The sequence below is a fragment of the Diabrotica undecimpunctata genome, chromosome 4, assembly GCF_040954645.1.
Source record: "Diabrotica undecimpunctata isolate CICGRU chromosome 4, icDiaUnde3, whole genome shotgun sequence".
NCBI classification, from domain to species: domain Eukaryota; kingdom Metazoa; phylum Arthropoda; class Insecta; order Coleoptera; family Chrysomelidae; genus Diabrotica; species Diabrotica undecimpunctata.
The window spans coordinates 52,841,516-52,868,068 of NC_092806.1; positions in this window are offsets into that span (position 1 = coordinate 52,841,516).

Here is a 26,553-nt window from a genome sequence, read left to right on the forward strand (position 1 = left end):
CCTAGTCGGTGCTATTATTGTTCCTACTAAGTTATTGTTTTATTTCTGATTTCTTATATACCATTTTTATTTTAGCATTATTGTATATTCAGACCTTTTCAGGTTAGAATATTATTTTGATCTATATTTGTTCATATACTGATTGTTTGATATTTTAATTGGTTATTTTGATTGTTTATTTTTCTTGTATTTTGTGTCTAAGTTGTTCTTCCGTAAGTTAAGAACACTTAGAAATATTTATCTTGCTTTTTCTATTTTATATTTTGATTTGTACTTTGTCTAAGTAGTTCTTTCCGGTAAGTCAAAGAACTCTTAGAAATATTTCTCTGAATATTTGACTTGTTATTTTAATTGTACGTCTTAGCCGTTCTTTTCCGGTAAGTCAAAAGAACAGTTAGAAATATTTTCATAATCATTGTTGCATTATTATTTCCGATATTTTGTCTAAGATATTTTCTTCTTTAAGTTAAGAAAATACTTAATACATTTGTCTCTTTCATTTTCTATTTTATGTTAAGTTGTTTCTTCCGTAAGTCAAGAAACACTTAGCAATATTTCCACATCTTTTCTGTATTTGATTTTTCGTATTTGTAATTCGTTTCTTCCGTAAGTCAAGAAACACTTATAAGTATTTGTATTCTTATTTTTCCATATTTGATTCTCTTGTTTGTTTTCACTCTAAGTTGTTTCTTCCGTAAGTCAAGAAACACTTAGAAATATTTCCATACCTTGTTTCATATTTACATATTTCATTTATCTGTATTTCTGTCCTAATGTTTCTTCCGTAAGACAAGAAACACTTAGGAATATTTCTGCACTTTTCTATTCTTTTATCTTGTGTATTTTACTTTTCATTCTAAGTTGTTTCTTCCGTAAGTCAAGAAACACTTAGAAACATTTTCTTTGCATTGTACTTTTATACCATTTTATTTTTCTTGTTTATTAAGTTATTCCTTCCGTAAGTCAAGGAATACTTAGACTATTTTACCTGTTCTGTTTTCTATTTTTGATCTGTTATTTTGTAACTGCTCCTTGGAACTGTTACCTATAACAGATACTTGTCACGGTAACCGTTATTTTATACCAGTAGAAGTATTAAACCATTTTATCAGTGACAAGCAAAGATGGCCAACACCCGGTCTAATTCCGAGGACAGGAAGAAGTCCGCAGAGCCGGCGATGGGTCCTACAGGCCCAAACGCCCCCTCTCGGCAACATGGCGCCCAACAAACAAAACCCGAACTCACGACCCTAGGACCGTCTTCGAGTCAGCCTGCTACAGCTGACTTTATCTCTGCCTTGATGCAAGCGATGGCGGCCCTATCCACAACTCAAGGCACTGCACCCCAGATGCCTCATCCTGAGATACCGAAGTCCAGGATAAATTACACGAAGCCCCCTCAATTCTCAGGCCGGGACACCGAGAATCCGCTCAGCTTTTCGACAAAAGCTGAGAATTTCTTAATCAAACATAAGGTAGACGAGGACCAATGGATCGACTACCTCATAGACAATTCCCTCCACGGCGATGCGAAGAAATGGGCTCAGAAATTTTCATACACGGACCTGCCATACACCACATTTCGAGACCGTCTCCTAAGGAGATACAATGACCCTGCCGCAATTTCAACCCTGACGTCGAAACTTCATGGAGAACATCAACGTAGAGACGAATCCACGGAGGAGTTCATTAACCAGAAATTTGCCTTATTCAGACGTCTCATGCCACATACCCCCGAGGACCAGAGGTGTATAACGATAGCGAACTTACTGAGACCCGACATCGCGATCTGCCTGAGAGCGAACATCCCCAGGACCGAGGAAGACCTTCTGACAATCGCCCAGGGCATGGAATCTGACATCCGCCGGACCGGCAAACCCCAGCAGCATCAGCAGCAGCAGCAGCAACAACAGCCGTACCGTCCCCTACGTCAGGATAACGCTCCACGACACCCTGAGGCGATAGACGAATGGAGGAACCCCAACAGACAGTCCAGGATGCCACCGATGAGTCAACCACCACGTCCACTACCTCAGAACCAGGGAAACGCCAACAGGGGCGCCAACTAAACCCTGTTGTGAAGATGGTGCCCCAACTGAATCCTATTCAGGTTCAACCCTCGACAGCAGGCCTCCCCCAACTCTATGGAAGGATCAACGGGCAGCAAGTGAAGATTTTGGTCGACACCGGTGCCTCCGGGAACTTCGTTCACCAAAGGTTGATCCAGAGACGGGACCTGCAACGAGGACCACGACTGGTTCAGCTGGCATGCACGGGCAGCACATCCCGCACCCTAGGGACTGCTGCAGTCAATATGAACATTGACACTCTGGACACGACTGTAAACTGCATGGTTATGGAGGATTTGAACCACGACGTTGTGTTAGGGATGCCTTGGTTGGAGCAGGAAGAGGCCAATGTAGACATACCCCGAAAATGTCTACACGCTGGTACTGCCTGCCGAACCACCATCTACTGGGCGACCCCAGCAGAAAGGCAAGCCAAACCACAACAGCTGGAATTCCATCAAACCCCATCCCAACAAGCAGAGCAGTCAACCCAAGAGGACAATGAAGTATTAGACAACCGTCCACGTCAGCCGACCACTAAAGAAACTGAAACAGCGGACATCAGTACAGGCACACCCGAAGAAGAAGAAGAAGCCTACGGCGTTCCATTACTAGAGACGATGGAGGACGTCGACGAGGAGGAAGAACCTACCCTGACAGCAGACGACATGCCAGACGCCGGATGCCTCCTATTGATAGAGACAATGGAACACGGCGACGAGGAGGAGGACACCGACCCCATCCTCGACGGTCCGGTCGACATACCACTCCGAGAGGAAATCCGGAGAAGTCACCGGACACACAAGAGAAAGAAACGACTTCGGAGACGCGAGCAGCAAACCTCCGAAGACGTACCCAGGAGCGAGATTGAAGAGAATCTCCTCCAAGAGTTCACGATGGTGGACGATGCTGACCATAGGACCCTGACCCCTCCGGACGGACGGGATGAAGGAACCACAGCGCAGCCGACCGCCAAAGATGACCAAGGATAAGGTCCCATTACGACACGTGGAGATATCAAGGTGAATTGAGTAGCCTTATATCTTCACGACGTCGTAGGACCTCCTCAGGGTGAATAAAGTAGCCCTGACGGAAGCAGACGAGCCACCCGGCACACCTGGACCACCTGGACCACCTGGACCACCTGGGCCTACTGGACCATATACAATTAAGTACAATATCTTAGTTTTTTTTTTATCTTAAGTCTTTTACATTATATTCTTTTAGGGTAAAAATTTTATTATTGTATTTTTTTTTGATTCTTAAATTGTATTTTTCTATTGTTTTAATAAATTTTCTTAGCACCGTTAGGTCTTTCAGAGGAGGGGGGATGTCCTCGACGCATCAAGGAATTTGGATATCGGTTAAAATATTTGTAAAAGCAGGTAGATTTTCTCTCATCGGTCAGTCGAGCTTGCCTCTTCTACTGTAGACCTAGTCGGTGCTATTATTGTTCCTACTAAGTTATTGTTTTATTTCTGATTTCTTATATACCATTTTTATTTTAGCATTATTGTATATTCAGACCTTTTCAGGTTAGAATATTATTTTGATCTATATTTGTTCATATACTGATTGTTTGATATTTTAATTGGTTATTTTGATTGTTTATTTTTCTTGTATTTTGTGTCTAAGTTGTTCTTCCGTAAGTTAAGAACACTTAGAAATATTTATCTTGCTTTTTCTATTTTATATTTTGATTTGTACTTTGTCTAAGTAGTTCTTTCCGGTAAGTCAAAGAACTCTTAGAAATATTTCTCTGAATATTTGACTTGTTATTTTAATTGTACGTCTTAGCCGTTCTTTTCCGGTAAGTCAAAAGAACAGTTAGAAATATTTTCATAATCATTGTTGCATTATTATTTCCGATATTTTATCTAAGATATTTTCTTCTTTAAGTTAAGAAAATACTTAATACATTTGTCTCTTTCATTTTCTATTTTATGCTAAGTTGTTTCTTCCGTAAGTCAAGAAACACTTAGCAATATTTCCACATCTTTTCTGTATTTGATTTTTCGTATTTGTAATTCGTTTCTTCCGTAAGTCAAGAAACACTTATAAGTATTTGTATTCTTATTTTTCCATATTTGATTCTCTTGTTTGTTTTCACTCTAAGTTGTTTCTTCCGTAAGTCAAGAAACACTTAGAAATATTTCCATACCTTGTTTCATATTTACATATTTCATTTATCTGTATTTCTGTCCTAAGTTGTTTCTTCCGTAAGACAAGAAACACTTAGGAATATTTCTGCACTTTTCTATTCTTTTATCTTGTGTATTTTACTTTTCATTCTAAGTTGTTTCTTCCGTAAGTCAAGAAACACTTAGAAACATTTTCTTTGCATTGTACTTTTATACCATTTTATTTTTCTTGTTTATTAAGTTATTCCTTCCGTAAGTCAAGGAATACTTAGACTATTTTACCTGTTCTGTTTTCTATTTTTGATCTGTTATTTTGTAACTGCTCCTTGGAACTGACAAGCAAAGATGGCCAACACCCGGTCTAATTCCGAGGACAGGAAGAAGTCCGCAGAGCCGGCGATGGGTCCTACAGGCCCAAACGCCCCCTCTCGGCAACACTACAAAGTTATTTTGGAAAATGTCAAATGAATGTCAAAGTCAGAATATATATTATAGTTAGAACTCTTTCAACAATACTTAATATTAATTAATATTAAAGTATTTTTAACAGTTTCATTTAGTAAAACTGGTTAAAAACTAAGTAGTGTGTGAACTTCGGCAGTAAAAAGGTAGTAAACTTATTGGAGAAAATCTTTATAGTGCTACCTTCAAGTCAACCGAGTAAACGTTACGTGAGTACCAAAAATCACTTCATAGTATTTATATTAATATTAATATAACCTTTAACGATCCGAAGAAATAGAAACAAATCCAGTTTTGGGTAAAAATCCATACCGGTTTTCGAACTGGTGATAGGGCCGAACTTATAATTAATCAACCATTACTTCGAATAAAACTATGAATACTACTCACACTTCATCTCACGTCTCATATTCCAGTGTTGTCAACACATTTAAAGATCCAACAAAAGAACAAGCTATAATACTTTCCAGTATTGAAGGAACTAAAGTTCATGACTATATCATCGCCGTTGGTTCACTAGTTGGTCCGCGTAACGTATCCTTCGCTTCCAGAATTGCCAACAATAGAATATGTCTATATCTATCATCTAAAAATGCAGTCGATTCACTACTACATTCCCACAAATATTTTAATATAAAAGAAACTCAAGTAGAAATAAGAAGACTTATCTCTCCAGCTCAAAGACTAGTCATATCAAATGCTTGTCCTACTGTTCGAAACTCGTTAATTGAACAAGAACTACATCAGATGGGTATAAACTCCGTCTCAAAAATGACTTTTCTAAGAGAAGGCATGCCTGAAAGCGAATACAATCATGTTTTGAGTTTTAGAAGGCAAATATTTATTACACCTTTAGACAATATATCTATTCCTAATTCTTTCATTATCTCTTATGATAATACCAATTATCGTTTATACCTTTCTATAGAAGGCTTTAACTGTACAAAATGCAAGACTATTGGTCATCAGGAAGCTGAATGCTCTAACCAAGCAAACCCCACTACTTCTAATGTACACTCAGAAACTTCTCAAAACATATTACCTACAGTAAATAGATCTAATAACCAATTAGAACTACAAAGTTCTGACAAAGCTAATTCATCCACTGCTAGTGCACACCCAGAAACTTTCAAAACACATTAATTACAATAATATCCTCTAATAACCAAACAAAACAAATTATGGAAACTGACAATAACCTGACAGGATCCATAAGTAATAGAAGTGAAACATCTTCCTTAAAAACTCCAACATCATCAACCTCAAACATCAGAAATCCTACTCCAGTAGAAATAACACCAAATCCAATTAATACAAACGTCCCTAATCAACTAAAAAGGTTCATCTCATCTTCTCCAGACACTAACGAAAATACCCCACAGACCGATTCACAGATATTTATTTCTCCTGTAGTAAGCAAACCAAAAAAAAGTCAAAAAAGTCAACCAGAAATTCCCGCGAAGAACTTTTACTTTCACTAGAGTCAATTAAAGACAAAATAGAAAACAGATCACCACTGTTTATCCTAAATTATAATGAAATATGTGACTTTCTAGAAAATACAATATATGCCAAACACCCTGAAATAATTTCAAAAGATTACTCGAATGAAACTACCGAGCTAATTAAGATCCTTAATTTTGTTCACGCTTATACCCACAATTCAAAATTAAAAAATAATATAACTAGATTAAAAAAGAAACTAAAGCCCAATAATATCTCTTCCACAGAAGAAACAGATGAACAATTATCTCAGGCAGAATTCTAACATGTCCAATTCCTTTATTTTACAGTGGAATCTTAATGGGTTTTATACCAATTTGGAACAGTTAAAACTATTAATAAATGAATTATGCCCAAAGATCTTATGTCTTCAAGACACTCATTTTAAACAAGTTAATATAAATCTTTGAAATTATCAATGTTTTTCAAAAAACAGAGTAGCACAACAGGCCAGTGGCGGAGTAGCTATCTTCCTGCTCTAACCCACTGACTGTGAAGCACATCCTGCTTGATTGTCCTCAATTCAAGGAAAAAAGAAGATCCCACGGATTCACAGATGATGATCTCAAGACAGTTCTCACCAAAAAAATTTCGACAGTGTTAAGCTATTCAAAAGGCATCGAGTTATTCAATTTTATTTAATGTAATATTTCATGTATTTGTTATATTCACTAATAACCCTGCGCGGTTGATGTGGTTTTTGTGTTTAAATAAAAAAAAAAGTTGTTTTGTTAATCTTTTTTTCCAATTTGGAACAAATCAAGCAATTTTATTTCAAAATTTTAAATTCTTATTTTATACAGGATCTCAAAATTTAATTGCATCTTTCAAATTTTTTAGTTGTTTTCTTTTTCTAGAATTTTGGAACTTATTTTGATATTATATTATCCATGTAATAGCTTCTTCTTCGTAGTCTGGTACGTGGTATATAGAGTAAATGCAATAAATGGGTACGTGCCTGCTATTTGTGATATTTGATCAACACAGCATGTGGGTAATCTTCCTCTGGGTCTTTTAAAGTTTTTCTTGTACTACCAGCTTTACGAGCGAATCGTTATTGTTTCTCATATGGCTAAAATCATGTTTTTCTGCATAGTTTTGCTTAGCCGTTAAGTGATGTTGAGTTCAGCATAAATTGAGACATTGGTATTGGTATTGTCTCCATCGATTCGTTTCCTTCCTGCCAAAATCATTGTTTATGACTCTGCAGCGTAGGTAACAATGGAAAATATGAGTGGCCTGACAATTGACAAATATCAGTTTTGTGTTTTTGGAGATTCTTTGTTGGTGATTTTTGCACCTAGATATATAAATTTTTTTATTATCTCAATTCCACCAACACTTGTTAGGGCAGGATATCTTTCTCCTGACCTACTACATCATTTTACTCTTTGATGTGTTGATTTGTAAACTATCTCAATTGGTTATTTCGCCTGCCTTTGAGATAAATTCCTCGATTTCTTCTTCCATGTGCGTAGCGCAGTTTTGATATTTTTCTATTTCTAATGCAAATTTCACCAATACAATAAAATTATTCTTGGCTTTACCAATAACCAAAATTCATATAAATTAAACAGACTGGCTCAAAGTGTAGATCTGAACAATTTGCCAATAAGATGGACGAGATGATGAGATATTCCCATCTTATCTATTATCTTATAAGAAGTTAATTTACACGAGCCTTAAAAATTGTACCTATACTGACAAATATAATATAATATATCAACAATCTCCTGAGATAAAGGAAATAATTGATACATTTAAGATGTGATATTGGAAAAGAATGCTTCAAATGTCTTGAACAGCTAGAAGAAATAATACATGTGTTATTGTGGAGATTCAAAATCCACAACGTCTCCCCATAGTTTCAAAAATATTAACGTAGTTTGGACATATAACATGTGCCGATAATCTGAAGAATACTAGTCCAAGACTAGTAGTCCGTCAGAATTGCGTGCTGTCACCATTACTCTTTAATGTCTCCAGTGAAATCGTATTTAAAAAGCGCTCTCAGATTCAATAGAAGGCAGTAGTAGAAGTAGAAGTTTTAAATAACTTGAAAAAAAAATTAACCACGTATTGAAATGGTAGATGCATCATTCGGTAAACTTGAAAAGTTTCTTTTTGTCGGAATATACGGTTAGGACTACGCCTAAGGATGCTTTGGTGTTACATACTCACTACTCTTCTTTATGCCCATGCTTGAAAGCATGGACATAAAACAAGTGCATCTAGATGAGTTTGCCGCCTTTGAATTTTGGTATTACAGAAAAATCCTACGAATACCATGAACTAAAAAAATTTCAAACGCAGAAGTTACTAGATGAATAGGAACTGAAGCTGAAATAATATTAACTATCAAAAGAGGAAAACTTAAGTACTTAGGACATGTAATCAGAGGGCAACTTATTATTCAAGGCAAAATTCGAAGAAAGCGAAATGTGGGAAGAATATAGTAGCTTCGGAACTTGAGAGGAAATGGTTTGGATACAGTAGTGCAGAACTATATGGAGCGGCAATCAACAAGGTTCGCATATCCATAATGATTTTCAACCTTCGATAGAAGATGGAACTTAAAGAACAAGTAGTCCAAGTAAAACCGGAGTTAAGAAGATTTCGAGGGCCATCACCAACCCTTAAGCTTTTAGAACTAAAGTAAATAGCTTAAGTAAGCTCCTTTCTGTAATTTTGTGTTTACTGTTTTTTCTTCTCTTTTTACTTGCGATGTTGTATTATCAATGTATACTTAATGACGTATGTATATCGGTCATTAACTCTATCCTTTATTTAACGTATCACACGCTCTAATCGGACCAATAACAAAGGAGATATGATAAATTTGCCCTCTTAGCAATGCTACAATTTTTTTTTTATCAAACTTTTCTACCCCCCCCCCCCACCCCTCAAAATGCTCAAAAAATGAACAGAATGGGTATAGCGTAAAATATATAGTATATTTCACTCTTTGGTGTCCCATTTGAGCTTTGACAGGTTTATTTTCTCTTTTCTGGGTTTTTAAAGAAGGCATTGGTTATATATACGTTATTTTCTATTGCATAATTTGCTAGTGTTTCTCCTCTTATTATTTCTTTCGTGTAATCTATAGGGTCCCATTAAAATTTCATTTTGGTTTTATTCTTTTCCTTTTTTTAGCATTGAAATCGCCCATTAGATTACATGCCTTGCTTTGTTTGCAATCATTGGTTTATTTCTCTACCTTCTTATCTTCGTGATGTAATGTCGGGGCATAGGTCTGAATTATTTTACATGTATCTTCTTCTTCTTTGAGTGCTTCTCCTAATGATATCCAATCGGAGATTGGATATCATTAGGGCGATTCTAATTTTATTTACTGCTGTTTTGAATAATTCGTTAGTGGTACAGCCAAACCACTCTCTTAAATTTCTCATCCAGGACATTCTTCTAAGGCCTGGATTTCTGCGTCCTTGGATTTTTCCTTGCATTATATTTTGTAGGAATGTGTACTTTTGTCCCTCATCAGGTGGCCTAAGTATTCAAGTTTTCTCTTTTTTATATTCAATATAACTTCTGGATCGTTATTTATTCTGTGTATTACCTCTTCATTTGTAATTTTATCCACCCAACTTATTTTTAGTATACGGCGGTAGCACCACATTTTATATGTATAACGTTGATTAATTTGGATGTCTATCGATATTACTCTTTTCAATATAGCCTTATACTGTGTAATCCTTGGTGTCACTTTTTTATTAATAAGTAAGCCTACATCACCTAGTGCTTAATTTTCATCTCTTTTGTTGTTGGCTGCTTTTCAGTTCGATAGATTGCTCGCATTTCCGTCATTCCTCTTCCAGTCCTGTTCACTTGATTTTCTTAATTTCTTCTTCTAATTCTAGCAACTTTTTTTTTGAACTTGGTAAGCGTATGTTGAACCTCTCAGTTGTATGATGTTTTTGTGGATGTTTTATGTGTCTGTTTCTGTTGTTTCTTATTAAATTTTTTTCCCCCAAAATCCATGAGATTGCTTGAAGTTTCAGTGCGAAATTCCGAACTCCGATTTTGATTTTGAACATGACCAAACCATTTTAATTTATGTTCTTTCATTTTGACACCAATTTTTGCCATCCCTAGATTTTTTCTAATATACTCATTTTTAATTTATCCATTTTTGTCACTTCACTCATCCATCTAAGCTTCTTATTTCCGTTGTTCCTCTTTCTTTGTAACTGCTCAACATTCAGTTACATATATCATAGCTGAGCTTATAGCTATTTTATAGAATTTTTCCTTCAGGTTCATTGAAATTTTTCTTCCACTTCGTCCATCTAACCCTAATTCTAGTGTATTCCTACGTATTTGTTAATATATTTCTCTATATCGAGTCTCGTCTTTATATTTCCACTTGCTTCTTTATTGGTCATTCAATCCTTTTTCTTTACTGGGTCTTTTTCTGGTTTCAAAAGTTTGCTATGGTGACCATGGAGGAATTCATTATATCTAGATTTGGGCATTAGAACATCTTGGTTAAAGAACCTCAGAATCTGGTTCAATACAACATCTGTGCAGCTTTTCCGCGCTGCTGCAGATAAGATAAAGATTGCCATGATGATCGCCAACATTTGTAACGGATAGGCACATCAAGATGAAGATTTGGGTCGATATTTTCTTGTTCAAATCTTTTTAGCTGTTTTTTAATCTCACGATTTATCTTATTTCCGAACTCGTCTGCTATTAAGGCATTTCTTGGTAGTCGATTATTAGATTTCTTCTGAGTTCCAAGAGCTTTAATTCTTTTTAGTTTTACTTTGAATCCAGCAAAGAGCAAATTATGGTTAGTTGCTGCGTCTGCACTTGAATATGTTTTTGCAGATGCAATACTGTTTCTAAATCGTCTATTAATGATAATGTAGTCAATTTTATTTCTGATTACCTTTCCCTCTTGATTAGCTTGATATTTCTAAGTATATAGTCATCTTCTAGGTTGCTAAAACAAAGTTTTCGCTATAATAGATATCTGTTTTTCCTTTTTCTAAGTCCATACCATCCGATTATATATTGTGTGATTTTGGTACCAACTTTTGAGTTAAAAGTCTCCCATACTAATAGTAGCTTCATGTTTTTTTTTTTTGGTGCTCCGGAGCATTAGTTTAATTTGGCTGTAAAGTTGCTCAATTTGTTTATGTGTTTTGTCAGCTGTTGGTGAATAGACTTGTATTATAATAATATTTAGTAATTTATTTTGCAGCTGTTTCATCATGATGCGCTCATTGAAAGGAACAAAATTTCGAATACAGTTACGAATCTCTTCTTTGGCAATGACTGCAACTCCGTTACGTCTGGGGCCTTCTGCCTTTCTCGAGTGGTATACAATGTATCTATTACTCTCAAATATGTTGGAACATGGCCATTTCATTTTGCAAATACCTAGGATGGGAATGGCTAGTTTGCGATTTCTAGCTGAATATTTTGTAATTTCGCAACTTCAAACATAGCTGTTACGTTCCACGTAGCTACTTTGTGGACGCCCATGATACGGGATTTTCCTTCGCATTTGAAATCGATTTCGTGGTCTCAGGACAACAGAGTTCCCTACCACTTACCAACTCATCCGCCTGAAGTCGTTGATCAGTAAGTGGGGGACCGACAATTATCCGATGAGAAGTACTTATAGAAGAAATGATAAAAGTTGAAAATATTGAACCATCTACCCTTGGAAACCTAATAGCTATTCGGGTTCAGAAAAATTAAGAATTTGCCAATTTAAAGAAGAGTAAAATGTGAAGGCCCTCGCCAGATGTGACTTATGAGAGTATGAGTAGTTTTTACCTTTTGTTCCCGTTCATACATCGGGGTATTGACCACAGATTGTATGGTTCGTCCAGCATGCTATAACATGAGGTAACGAGATGAATGCCCTTCCATATAATTTGGAACCCACACACTCCTTATACAAACTATATTATATTTGTAAAAGACAACTAACTGGGTATTGGGAAAATTTGAAACATTACATTGTTTAAATCTAAATTTAATAAATTTTAGATTTTATCTATCTGTATTCCGGTTTATAAGCGTAATTGCTGTTCCGGTAGGGATCTATGGATAAGTAAAACCTATGTGCAAGTCCATCTGTTGCCGTACTGCTCATCACTTTCAATTCACCCACTCTACTATATTAGCATTTTTGTTTTCTGGAAAGGGTTTGGACCATCGACCACTAGATCATTTAAAGTAAAGTAAATGCGATTCGTCCGCCGGACATGCGTGGCTATCTGACTAACATAATTTTGGATTGGGAGAGTTATTAATCATATTCGCAAACTTTATTAACCTGAAAATTTGAGATCGTACATCAAGACAGCGTATTACCACGTATATTTAATTTATTAATTTCATATATAATATGAAAAATTATTTAGTTAGTACTGTTTATAAAAATTCCATATTAAAGTTTCCATTGAAAACCTAGGACAAAAATTTATTTACTATCGGTACACGTGCGACTATTGCTAAGAAGCCAAAAATAGTTCGTCTATATAAATTTTTTAAAATGTTATCAAAGCCACATCCTTAACCATTTTTATGTTTACATCGTCTGTGTAAAACTGGAATGAGACTTATGCACCAATCTTGATATTTTAAAATACGGTAACCTCCATTTTCCACAACCACTCTAGTTAAAACTCTGTCAAGCCATCAAACACAGATCTTCTGAAATATCCACCTGATACCGAGTAGAAAAAGGCATAGTTGGCTTAGCCTATCTTGTTTTGTGCTCTTAAATTTTATAAATAATAAAAACTAGCATATTTTGTATAAATAACTTGCTTAAAGGTTGATTAAATAATGTAAAATATCTTGTTTATACTTCTGTTGTGAAATACTTTAAATAGAGTGTTAGCACTTATTATGTACTTGTAAACAATGAAGCGATCATCGCACTATCAGTCTGATCAGCCGTTATTGAAAATTTTCTTAAGAATACTGCACTTGAGAATTTAAAATAGAATAGAAGTACAACTAAGCAAAACACAGTTTAGCTTCAGGAACAACCAAAGACGTAGGGATATAGAACAGGCAGTATATATGTGTTTTATCGACTTCGAAAAGGTCTTTGACCGGGTCACCCACGAAAAACTGATCGGTGTCTTGAAACAGGTAGGAATTGATGACCGAGACCTCCGTATTATCAAAAATTTGTATTGGCATCAATGTCCAAATATACGAATTGGTCAGAACATGTTGAAAGCAGTTGAAATACGAGGGGTAGGGGTGTATTTTATCGCCTCTACTTTTTATTATTTACGCGGAATTTGTTTTCAAAGGAGCCTTAGATGAAGATGCAGGTATTAAAATCAACGGGATTAATGTCAATAACCTCAGATAATCAGACGATACGGTACTGATTACTTCCAATGAAAAAGAGTTACAACGACTTATAAACAAGGTGTCCGAAATATTTGTTGAATATGGGCTAAAACTTATAACTTCTAAGACAAAACTAATTTTTTTTTGTGTGATGTGCTTGTTTTAAAGCGTTGGCTGTCGTCGTATCGACAAGCTGATGAAATGTTTCTCGATCGGCAGCTAGATGAAACAATTCCTCGACCGGTCGACCTATCATTGTCTAATGTTATGCAGTTAGGACAGTTGTTTTCTTCCTACCCAGCGTTTTCCTTCGATTTGCCCTGAATGATCCGGAGTAAGCGATATTTAGGTCCTCTCGTTATATGGTCGAAGTATTGTATGTTTCTTATTCTGATGATGTTGAATAATTCTCGCTTTTTGTGCATGTTCTCTAGCACACGTTCGTTTGATACGTGTGCTGTTCACGGGATTCTGAGCATGCGACGATAACACCATAACTTAAACGCGTCTAATTTATTAAGATTTTTTATTTTTGTTGTCTAGGTTTCACATCGATAGAACAAAGCGGACCAGACGTAGCTCTTTAATACTCTTAGACTTCAGGTCTTGTGGTCAATGATAGACTTCTACTGCACAATACAGAACGCTAGTTAATAAAGCTTTTTCGTGCAATTTCTATTCTGGTCAACATTTTCGTTACTTTTAACCCTGCAGTCAATCCAACTACCCAGATATCTAAAGTGTTTCACCCTTTCCAGGATTTTATTCTAATCTTAGTATTGAGTCTTCGATATTAACTTTACTGACCACCATCCATTTTCCACCGCCATAATGGCAGAGAGTCTTCTAGGCTAACTGCCATTATGGCGGTGTCATCTGCGTATCTGATGTTATTAATAATTTCACCACCGATTTTAACACTTTTGCGACGATTATTTAACGCTATCTCAAAAACTGGATCAGTGTAGGCATTAAACAACATCGGTGACATAACACATCCCTGTCTGACACCACGCTTAATAGAAACTTTAGCTGAAACCTTTTAATATACTGTGCAATACAAGCGGTCTGATTGTAGGAAAGATTTTTGAGCAACTAATCTCACACGTGTCCAGACCAACTAAGTCCAAGCATTGTAATATTAGTGTATGTGGTATTCTATCAAAGGCTTTTTCTAAATCTATAAAACATAAGTATAAGACTATTCGCATGCAAAAAGGAGCCTCCCGAGTATCCATACTGTTTCGGAAAACCAAACTGCTCATCACCAGCTATCCCCTCACAAAGTTTATATATGCGACAATGCAATATTTTCATAAAAATTTGAGCGTGTGACTCATTAAACTGATAAGTTGATAGTCGCTACACTGACTGGCATTCCTTTTCTTGGGAATAGTTATAAATATTGATTCTAACCAGTTGTCTGGTAATTTACCGCTGCTGTATATCTTGTTAAACAACACTCTCGGCATCTAGTAGTAACAATTCTGTCTAGGCATTTCGTCAGGGCCAGAAGCTTTCCTTCGTTTCGCTTGGTCGATGGTCTTCTAAACTTCTTAGATTAGAATAGGTGGCCAGTATCTCGGTTAAATGTTACTTCTTGGTAAATTCTTTGATCATCTTTAAATAATTATGTAATTAATTATAAACAATTATGTAATTTTCCCATTCGATGCAGCGCTCTTTAATATCACTTAAAATTCTATCACCACAGTCTTGTAATATATTTTGCCTGTAAATTCTGCTTTTGCCTGTTAATTCTTTAAGTTTTTTATGCAAATGGAAGCTGTCGTGTCATTGCTCCAGTTTGTCAATTTCTAAAAGGGATTCTTGTAGCCATCGGTCTTTTGTTACTTTAATTTTTTTCGGATTTCTTTATGTATTTCATTGTATTTTTCTCGGTTTATGGATTTGTACTGCTTCCGAACGTCCATTAGGTCTAAGATGTCTTGTATCATCCAGTCATTTTTAATTGTTCATTGTTTAAAAAGATTTTCTCGAGATGTAGTGATTATTGTTGTTTTCATTTGTTGCCTGGGTCTTAGTGTGCATCTAGTGATAGTTTGGAGGTTTTCTGAACAACACTAATGGTGGTCAGCCAAACAGAGCTACAACCAACGAACATCAGAGCGTACAGAATAAAATTACAGTATCACCTATTTGGGCGTCAGCGTTAACGATAATTGGGATATGAACAAAGAAATAAGAATACGCATTGAAAAAGCCAGAGCAGAGCCAAAGCCAAAAAATTTTAAGCCTTTGAGATGTGGATTTACCGATTATTATTGCGAATACGTTGGGTTGATCAAATAAAACATGAAATAGTTTTACACCGAATGAAAGTACTTTTAAAAAGGTTTCAAGTTTACTTTAACCAAAGAAAAAACTAATTAACATAGTACTACCGGAACGAAGCATGCTGTTAAGAAGAAAAAATTGGATAGCTTATCACAATTTTTAGTTAATCAGGCAAAGAATGGGCATTAGATTCAGAGTTAACTTGGTTAGATCCGATTTTAAAAAATCAGTATCGTGAAAACATAATTGAAAAACACCAGACCTGCGACCAATGTGGAGATGAAGAAGAATGTGGCTGTCTTTTGGAGGACGACATACATGTAATATGATTATTTTACTATATTGCTTTCAAAACACGCAGACATCCGTTCTGAGTTCATATTTTTATTCTAATCATTTAGGGACAATCAAATTACATTTTGTCCTTTAACCCTTAGGTATACGGGTGATACTTTGATACACGTAACAACGGATTGGGTCTGAGAAGCCCAAAAATTAAACTAAGAATTTAATTTAACTAAGAATTCTTAACCCTTAGGTACACGGGTGATACACGTAACAACGGGTTAGATCTGAGAAGCCCAAAAATTAAACTAAGAATTTGGTATGTTTAATTTTATAACAGCTTTGCGTTGCATATGATAGAACTACTACTAATGACAACTTACATACATTAAAAGAAAATGAACTTCTATTATAATACTAAAACTAAAAATATAAAAGTAATTACGTACTACAATATGGCCGATGTTTAAAAAACACCTTGTATATAACTCATTCAGTCATTTTATCAATGCATATGCGACAAACAGGTACGGTATGTTCCAAGCAAATAAATTTTTTACAATAGTGACACATGCATCGAGTTTTACGATCTCTACAAAAAGCACAACGTCCCCTGTTATTTTGCAATTCCGCAGGTGCTTGTACTGATCCAACACCACTGAGTTTAGCAGCAAGCTCTCTTATATATCGTGCCAAATGAGATTGAGCTCTTTCTTTTATATTGTCCATTACTAACTGAAGACCTAGTTCTTTTAAAATAAATCTTCTTCTTTTGTTTGTTTTTAGATCCAGTTTGTTAATTCTCTGTATCACAAATGCACTTATTGCATCAACACCAAGCAATCCATAAAAGATGACCTTGAGCCAACGTTTTATATTTCTTGCGACAGTATAGGAACCTCGAAGATTGGTTTGCAAAGCCGCTCAACCACATCGTAGGCTGTAGAACTGATAGAATATGGACCTGGTTGTTGTGTACCGGCATAGATTTCTAATTGATAAGTATAGAAAGTGCGAGAATCCACCAAAGAATATACCTATAAAACTACAGCGACCTCTAAAGCCTAAAAGCATCTCATCGATAGTGACATATTGGCCAATGGTATAATATTTTTGAAAATTTTCAACTACATCCTCGAATACGACTATAACTGCTGCACGTTTGTCTACTTGTTTCCGTTCGTCCTTTGTACGAATATCATCTAGGCGTAAGCACTTCATAAGAAATCTAAATCTGCGGAGAGCCATAGTTTCCGGAAATATGTCAATGCCCGTACCATTTTTTTTTTCAAAACTAAAAAATTGAAGTTCTACTTCCACGGTAAACTCCAGCTTAGTAAAGCAGGCCAATCAGAGCTTTTAGTACACATATATTTGTTAGCCTCGCATCGGAACTGTCTTTATATCTCACGGACACACGCTCGATATATACATTAGTACATTCAACAATATGTTTTATAATTTTGTTATTAAAAAACAGTTTCCAGCATTCCTTTTCAGTTGTGCAACTTTTCGCTTCACGAATAACTCCAGGAAGTTTTGTGATGATATTTTCTCGTCTAGTTCTAACATTTCGTGATCCGCATGTCTTATTCCATTTCATTCTATTTTTGGTATTGTAATAAAGGTGTTGGTTTGACCTATCTTGTGGAATAGTTCACAAGAATACATTCTTGTAAGTTTAGTTCGGTGTCTGATAAATTGAATTCAGACTCTGAGTTATGATTACCATCTTGTTTTTCTAATTTTCCAACAATAGACTCATCGGAATCTGAATCTTCATAATTTTCTTCCTCGTCGGTTGCAACTTCCTCGTAGAGACATTGCAAACGTTTTACCTCTCCCTCGTAAGAATACATTATTTTGCTAAGTTCTAAAAACAATGCAGTGCAAATTTTGTTTTGTACTTTCATAAAAAAATACTTACATTAAGGAACGGGTTGGGTCTGAGAGAACGAAAACACATATAACATCGACACTATCGCTTCAATACGCATTAGTAACTGAGGAATTATAGCTGGCCATGTCGTCGAAAGGTACCTAGACCGCCAAGACCGTACTTAGACTCGCTGACCGAATAGAGATATTAGAAAAACTGAATGTGCCCGACAGACCCAACCCGTGCACCGCAGGGTTAAAGACAATCAAATCGCGTTTTGTCCGTCAATATTTTTTTTTTGAAAAAACTAATAAAGTTTGTTGTTACTTATAAAAAACGCAAATTAATAATAAAAAAGGGCATTTTGTCATATTTTGTGTTTTTTTAATTTTATTAATAATTGAGTGGCAGTTTTCTCATTTCCTGAAAAATGTAAAAAATGAAAAAAGTGTGATTTGAAAGTCTGCTCCTCAGTTATATTAAAATCTTACCGATTCCTCTTTTTTATGTAGATATCAACTTTCCCAGTAACTAGACACTACAATAACTTTTAGCGTAGTGTTCTTAAAAGTACGGTACTTGTCTGTAGTTAAAAATGATAATCGATTATTTTTGTTCGTCGTTTAACAAATTTTAGTTAAAGCTGTATTTTAATAATTGTAAATCATATACCCGAGTCGATAGCCGTAAAGAACGGTTTGTTTTGATATTGCTGTCGGTGCGAGTTTGATAGTGATCGCTATTGTGTTATTTTGTGAATTTGTTTAGTGCAAATTAGGCCCATAATTTGGTATTCCAAAAAATCTAAGTATGGAAGAAGATGCTATTGGAGGTCATAGACCGCCCGATGAATTACATTCCGTAAACACGTCTGAAAAAACTAATATTGATGATAACAGGTCTGTAAATACTTTAATTGATTTTGAAAACCGGTATAAACCCAGCGATAAGGCCCCATTCTTTGTATATATTGAACACAAAAATAAAAATATCGGTAGGTTATTTCCAATGAAGGTAGGACATTTTTTATTAAATGATTCGTCCATTAAAAATGATGTACTTGATATAAAAACAGTTGGCATTAATAGGGTAAAAGTCATTTTTAAAACTTATTCTATAGCAAATAAAATAATTAATCATGATTTAATAAATAAAAATGATCTTATAGCTTATATTCCAAAATTTTATACACATAGAAAAGGCATAGTTCGTATGGTTGATACTTTCTTTTCGGAGAATTATTTAAAGGATGCGATAATATCCGAGAGACAAGTGGTAAATGTTCAAAGGATGCAACGAAAAGTAACGAACAACGATGGCACAACTCAATTAGTACCAAGACAAATGATAATTGTAGAATTTTTGGGAAACGAGGTTCCACAAAACATAATAATTAATTTATGCAACTTTTCAGTAGATCCATACATACACCCGGTAGTGCAATGCTATAAATGTCTCAGATATGGTCACTCCTCAAAACAATGTAAATCTAAGGACAGTAGATGTAAAAAATGTACAGACACCACCCATACTGTAGAAACTTGTAATGAAAATAATCATTGCATATATTGTAAAACCAACGATCACACCTCGTTGTCTAGAAAATGTCCAATATACGAAAAACAGAAGAAAATCAAAGCAATAATGGCATCAGAAAATATAACATTCAGAGAAGCAGAACAATTACATAACAATCCAAGTTACGCAAAAATAATAACTAATAATAGATTTTCTATTCTAAATAACACTTCCAATTTTCCCAGTTTACCTACCTCGTCTAACAATGTCCCTAATTTCACATTAAATAAACCGGTAAGGAAAACTATTCATATTTCTACAAATAATAAACGTAAAGCAACTTCTCCACCAATTTTACCCCATACCTCTGCGTCAACTTCTATCAAAAGACCTACCCCTAAATCTAATCCTATAATACCCAATCCCTACAGGGACGAATTTATTGACTATAAAGAGAAACTTATATTACTTGTCACATCTCATATTAATCAACTTATGTATACCAATAATCAATCTCAACCTATATGCAATTTAGAAAATGAATTAAGAAAACTTATTTCTAATAATTTAGAAGAAACAGGTAATAACAGAGAAACGGATAATTTAGCGACGAGTGACAATGAAAGCATTCACTCGTATTATTAATTTCCAAATGCACAGTCAACTTACTCAATCTTCCTTAAATATTTTACAATGGAATTGTAGATCGTTAGTAAGTAATAGGGATAGTCTCATAAATTATATTAATAATTCTCATGTAGATATTATAATTTTATCCGAAACTTGGTTGAAAAACCAAATAGACTTTAAATTAAAAGGGTATAATTTTGTTTCAAAATGCCGTGAAAGTGGCTATGGCGGTGTAGGCATTTTCATACTAAAGGGCATTGATTATCAAATAATTAACATTAACTATAATTTTAATACCGGAATAGAAGTGTGTGCAGTCTTACTTAACAAAATTAATATATCTTTTGTGTCTATATATAAACCATCTGACATCAGAGTAGAAAAGACTGATTGGATACATTTATTTGAACAATTCGATTATAATAATACAGTTTTTTGTGGTGATTTTAATGCCCACCATTACATGTGGGGTCCGATCCCGGATGACCGTAATGGTAGAATATTAGTCGAAAGCATGGATTTTTTCGAATTAGTTTCTCTAAACGACGGATCACCTACTAGAATCGCCGCGAGTGGCAATCATTCTGCCGTTGATTTGACTATCACCTCAGCCTCATTAACAAATCGTATAAACTGGTCAGTATATCCCGACACATTGGGATCCGATCATTTTCCTATTAAAATAGAGCTTAAAATTAAACCTACTTCTTTCCTAATTAATCCATCAACAAAATGGAACGATTGCCGCGCTGACTGGAAGCTATTTCAGACAGATTTAGACATACAATTATCCACAATTTTATCATCTAATAATCTTTCTAACGATGAGAAGACAGCCCTACTCTTTCAGACTATCTCTCTAGCTGCTTCCAAATCTATGCCCATAAAAAAACCTTTTACTCCCTCAATTCCAAGGCCTTATTGGTGGGATGAGGAATGTACATTCATAATAAAAAAACGATCAGAAGCATTGAAAGCGTATCGAACCCAAAGTAACTATAATAATTACATAAACTATAAAAATATAGCAGCCCAAACTAAACGATTATTTAAAACAAAGAAAAAAAGTAGTTGGATAAATTTTTTAAATAGTCTAAACAAAAGCACACCTCTTTCAAAAATATGGTCAACCGTCAGATCAATTTCCAATAACTATCAGTACAACAAAAAACCTCAACTTTCTGAAAATCTCATTAAACAGATGTTAGACCAACTTGCACCTTCATCTGCCTCTGGTAATGTTTGTAGGATTAAAGAATTTTTTCGTTTTAATACTAGTGTAGATTCCATGTCAAAACCTTTTACTCCTTTAGAACTTGATTTCGCACTAAAAAAAAGCAGAAATACAGCCCCCGGTTTGGACGGTTTTACTTATAAGATATTGGACAAATTGCCGTCAAATGCCAAAGATGTTCTCTTACAAATCTTTAATAGTTGGTGGTTGAAACAAGAATATTGCGATACTTTAAAAAATATTATCATATGCCCTTTACTCAAATTTAACTTAAACCCAGAACTTCCATCATCTTATAGACCCATTTCTCTATTATCATGTGTGACAAAATCCTTTGAAAGGCTTATAAAATTTAGATTAGAACATTTTATTGAAAGTAGTTCAGTTTTTCCCTACTCACAGTATGGATTCCGTAGAGGTCGTGGTACCATTGATGCTCTCATACATTTAGTTACGGATATTCAACTCTGTTTTTCAAAAAACGAATTTATGCTATGTTTGTTTCTAGATTTAAAGGGTGCATATGACGTGGTTGATTTGGATATATTATATTCAAAAATGGTGGGGTGTGGTATCGATAAAAGATTATCTGTAAATATAATAAATTTGTATGTGAATAGAAAAATATACTTACGGGACCATAGAAATGTATTACACGGTCCAAGAATATTATATAACGGTCTCCCACAAGGCTCAATTCTAAGTCCTTTATTATTTAATGTTTATACTGCAGATCTGCATGGTTTGACGGATGAAAAATGCAAAATAATTCAATATGCAGACGATATATGTTTATATACCAGCCATAAATCCTATGAAGATTGTATGTTGAATCTAAAACTTAGCTTTAGTAACTTAGATAAGTGGGTGAAAAAAATGGGTTTTAGTATATCACAAGAAAAATCTTCGATTGTATGTTTCACTAGACGTAGACAAAAAGTCACAGGCAAATGCCAGATAGGTGATTATAATTTCCCCTTAGCAGAAGAGTATAAGTATCTAGGCATGATCCTAGATAAAAAACTCTTGTGGTCCAGCCATATAAAGTACGTAAAACAAAAGTGCGAGCGTGGAATTAACCTTCTGCGTTTCGTTTCTAAAAAAAGATGGGGTGCAGATCAAAATATCTCTTTAATGTTTTATAGATCCTACATACGATCCATTCTGGATTACGGCTGTGTTCTTTACGGTTCAACATGCAAAACAAATCTATTAACTCTTGACAGAATACAATTTAAATCAATAAAAATTTGTCTAGGAGCTATGATGTCTTCACCAAACCAAGCAGTTCTAGCAGAAGCCCAGGAACCACCTTTACACATACGTAGGCAAATGTTAGCCAACAAACGTCTAATAACATACAGATCGTTTAATACAACTATGGTTCACAAAATAGGTTTACTTTTGACAGAAAATTTAACAAATTCTTATTGGAGAATAAAAAATTCTCCTCCTCTTGCAGAATCTTTTATCGATACGAATTCATTTCAATCTTATATATTACAGCTCCCAAAATTTCCTTTTTACATACAAGACTTTGAAGTTTTGATAGACAAACCAACCATTATAATGCCCTCTTATTCAGATTTGCCAATTTTAACTAATATTATATTCAAATCCATACTAAGCAAATTAGGGGAAGATTTAACAATAATTTATACAGATGGTTCAAAAACTGTTGAAAGTACTGGTTTCGCTTTTTTTGTTTCAAACAGCAATTATGTTGAGAAATATCGAATTCCTGAATGTTGTTCTATTTTTACAGCCGAGGCTGCTGCTATACAGAAAGCACTAACTTGGTGTGTCACTAATTATTGTGAGAACATCGTAATAGTATCAGATTCTCAGGCAGTATTACAAGCTATTCGTAGCCATCCATTGGATAGTTTTCAAAACTCCATTATACTTGATATCAAAAAATTATTACATGAACTAAAATTCGAAAAAAAAACAGTTACTTTACTCTGGGTTAAAGGACATAATGGAGTAATTGGAAACGAATTAGTGGATGGTATGGCAAAAAATACATCTGAGATATCAGAAATTACAAATTTTTACTACTTTAAAGATCTTTTTTCTATTATCAGGAGTATTGGCAGGGAAAGATGGATGTCAAAATATAAAGAGGTTCAGAAGTCTTCAAGAAACCATTACTTTTCTATTCATCCATGCTTACCAAAAAATATTCCCCATTTTAATTTTAACTATAATAAAGTACATTCTTCGTTAATAACCCGGTTAAAACTTAACCATGGCCTCTTTCCAGAGCATCTGCATAGGATTGGAATCTATGAATCCCCTTTCTGTCCTTGTGATGGTAAATCTGTCGGAGATTTGAACCACTTATTTTTCGATTGTCCTAATCATAGGGAACAGACTCGAAACCTATATCTAGATTTAATTGATCTCAATATTAGCCTACCAGTGAACATCAGCAATCTGTTATCTTATTCTGACAAATCTATATATAATATTCTAATCAAGTTTATAAACGATTCTAAAATAAAAATTTAAACACCCTTATAACAATTTTCTGTGGCAAAAAGATTTTTTGTCTAATGCCATCTCTCTCTCTCACACACACACACACAATAATTGTAAATAATTTTTAACAGACCTTTGCAAGGTGACGCTTGACGTGACGACATCGTCAAATGGTTTAAAGAACAACAGAGAATGCTGCCTGTCACTGTTAAAACAAAACGATTATTTTCACTCTTACTTGCATTGGATTTAAATTTATATTTAAAATTAAATAATACAAAATACAATTAAGTTCTACTAAGAATAGAGTTTATTAAAGATATTTAAAGTGAAATTTGAAAGGGAAGTAAAAGGACTAATGCAACAAAGAAATATACCAAATCGCCGGTATAACATCAATATTACAAGTGACAATAGAGTTTTTATTTCTGGAATTTAAATACGTTTCACTTTTGTATTTTGTAATTGATAATACTTTTGTTACCTAAAATTTACTAATTTTGTGGGACTTTTAGGTATTCCGATCAGGGGCCAGACTGGCTCTGACTGACTGCATAGAACAGGAAGAAACGTGTGTATCTCGGGCGTGCAGAGCGTGACAAGTTGACTTTTGCTTTAGCGAGAGAGTCGAGGCTAACGTTTTATCGTTTTAAAACGTTAACGTGCATCCGTATCCTTTTATATCCTTTAGCGCGAATCGCAATATCGCGAGAGTCCGTAATTAGCGTCCCTCGATGTGAACCTCCGCGTCGCTCAACCATGAAATGCAATCTCATTTTTCTTCTTCTTATTCTTCTTCTTTTCCGCTCGGCTTTATGGTGTCTCGGACTTTTGGCTATGCGGATATCATCTCCTTCCTGGATAAACGGTGTGCTTCGCTCCGGCTCGATTTTATTTCGACGTAACATAAATACAGTTTTTTTGTTGTTAAATGAACTTTTATTGTTATGTTTTGCTTCTCAATCTAGTTAAGGAAGTATCGGTTATTACTATTTAAGAGTAGATAACATTAGAATCAACTGCCTAATATTTTTTTTGTTCCTTCCAATCTAAATTTTAATTATCAATGAAAATTAAATTAATTTAACGTAGTTTGTGGCTAAATTGATAATTTAATTTTTGATTTTGAACGTCAAATTTTTAAGGTAACATGGGTTTTTATAAAAAAATAATTATGAATTTTCTCTGTATATCTCCCACACATTTTTATTAGTAGAATAATAAAAAAATGTTCAGTAACATCAAAAGAGAAAAATAAACAAGACAATCATGGTGGGTGAAGAGGATCATTGCGCAATCTCTTTTTAAACAAATAATATATACATCTCATACGTACTGTTTTATAAACTTATTTGAACATAAAACAAGCATATTTTAAACGCTCTCAGTATGAGAATATAAGAGAATTCCTAGGGCCAACACTAAATGAAAATTAAAGTAAGATTAACTCGATTCACTTTAAGTGAAGTTTTATCATCCAGAACCTATACATAAGTGTAAGAGAAAATATGCATACTTGAAAACGGGAAAACAGCGGGAGAAGACAGAATATGTGTATAACTTATAAAATACGATCGGGAGGCACTATACAAAAAACTTATGAACTAATACAAAATATATGGAGCAAATAAATAATGCCCGAAGAATGGAAGAAGGGAATTATAGTGACAATCCCGAAACAAGGAGAATAGAAATGCAAAAACTACTGAGCAATTAATTTACTGAATGTAACATATAAAGTAATGACTATTATAATTAGAGACAGATAAACAATAATATATACAGAACAACTCATAGGAGATTACCAGTACGGTTTTAGAAAAGGAAGATACGCTATAGATAAGATACGATATAGATACGCTAAAACAAGTGATAGAGAAAACATACGAGTACGACGAAGAAACACATAGACTTTTCCTAGACTTTTTAACCCTCCTAGGGGGAGGGTGGGCGACTTGACGGTAAAATCGTCTCCCACACCGTACGCTCTGCTCTAGTATATTCGTATATTAGTGTGTGAAATATGCTAGGCACTTATCCCTCTTTAGGTCGAGACACTAAATTGTATCGAAGGATGATAAAACAAAAGTAAATTATAGAATACAAAAGCAAAGCCACATAGTCTAAGGTAGGTAGGTGTATTGTTTTGACTTGTCGTCGGAGGAGCGCAGCTGGACAATCATAGGCGAAAGGGGCATTGGATAAACGGTCCTTTTCAAAAATTATTGTTCTTTGGCTTGAAAATCAACTAATATTTATACATAATATTTTACAAGATTCCAAGCCAAAAAACCAACGACAAAATTGGAAAAGGAAGGAAGGCGGGGCACCAAGAGTGCTCATTGTTCACTCTGAGCGAGCACTTGGCGACAAGACCTATAGTAGTATATGCTGCAGAAACATTTACATTAACGGCAAGAGAAGAAGAGCAATTCAATGTTGTTGAGAGGAAGAATATCAGAAAAATACTGGAACCAAAGAGGGAAAACGAAGAGGATGCAAGACAATGGATGAATCACGAAATACCAGAACAGATGGGTCGAGAGAAATTACTTAGAGCAATAACAGTACAAAGAATTAATTGGTATGGACACATAATGAAAAGAAAAAAGAGCAATCCGTCAAGAGTTATAACAGAATGGATACAACCAGGTAAAAGAACCAGGGGCAGACCTAAACTGAGATTGAGACAAAAAGTGA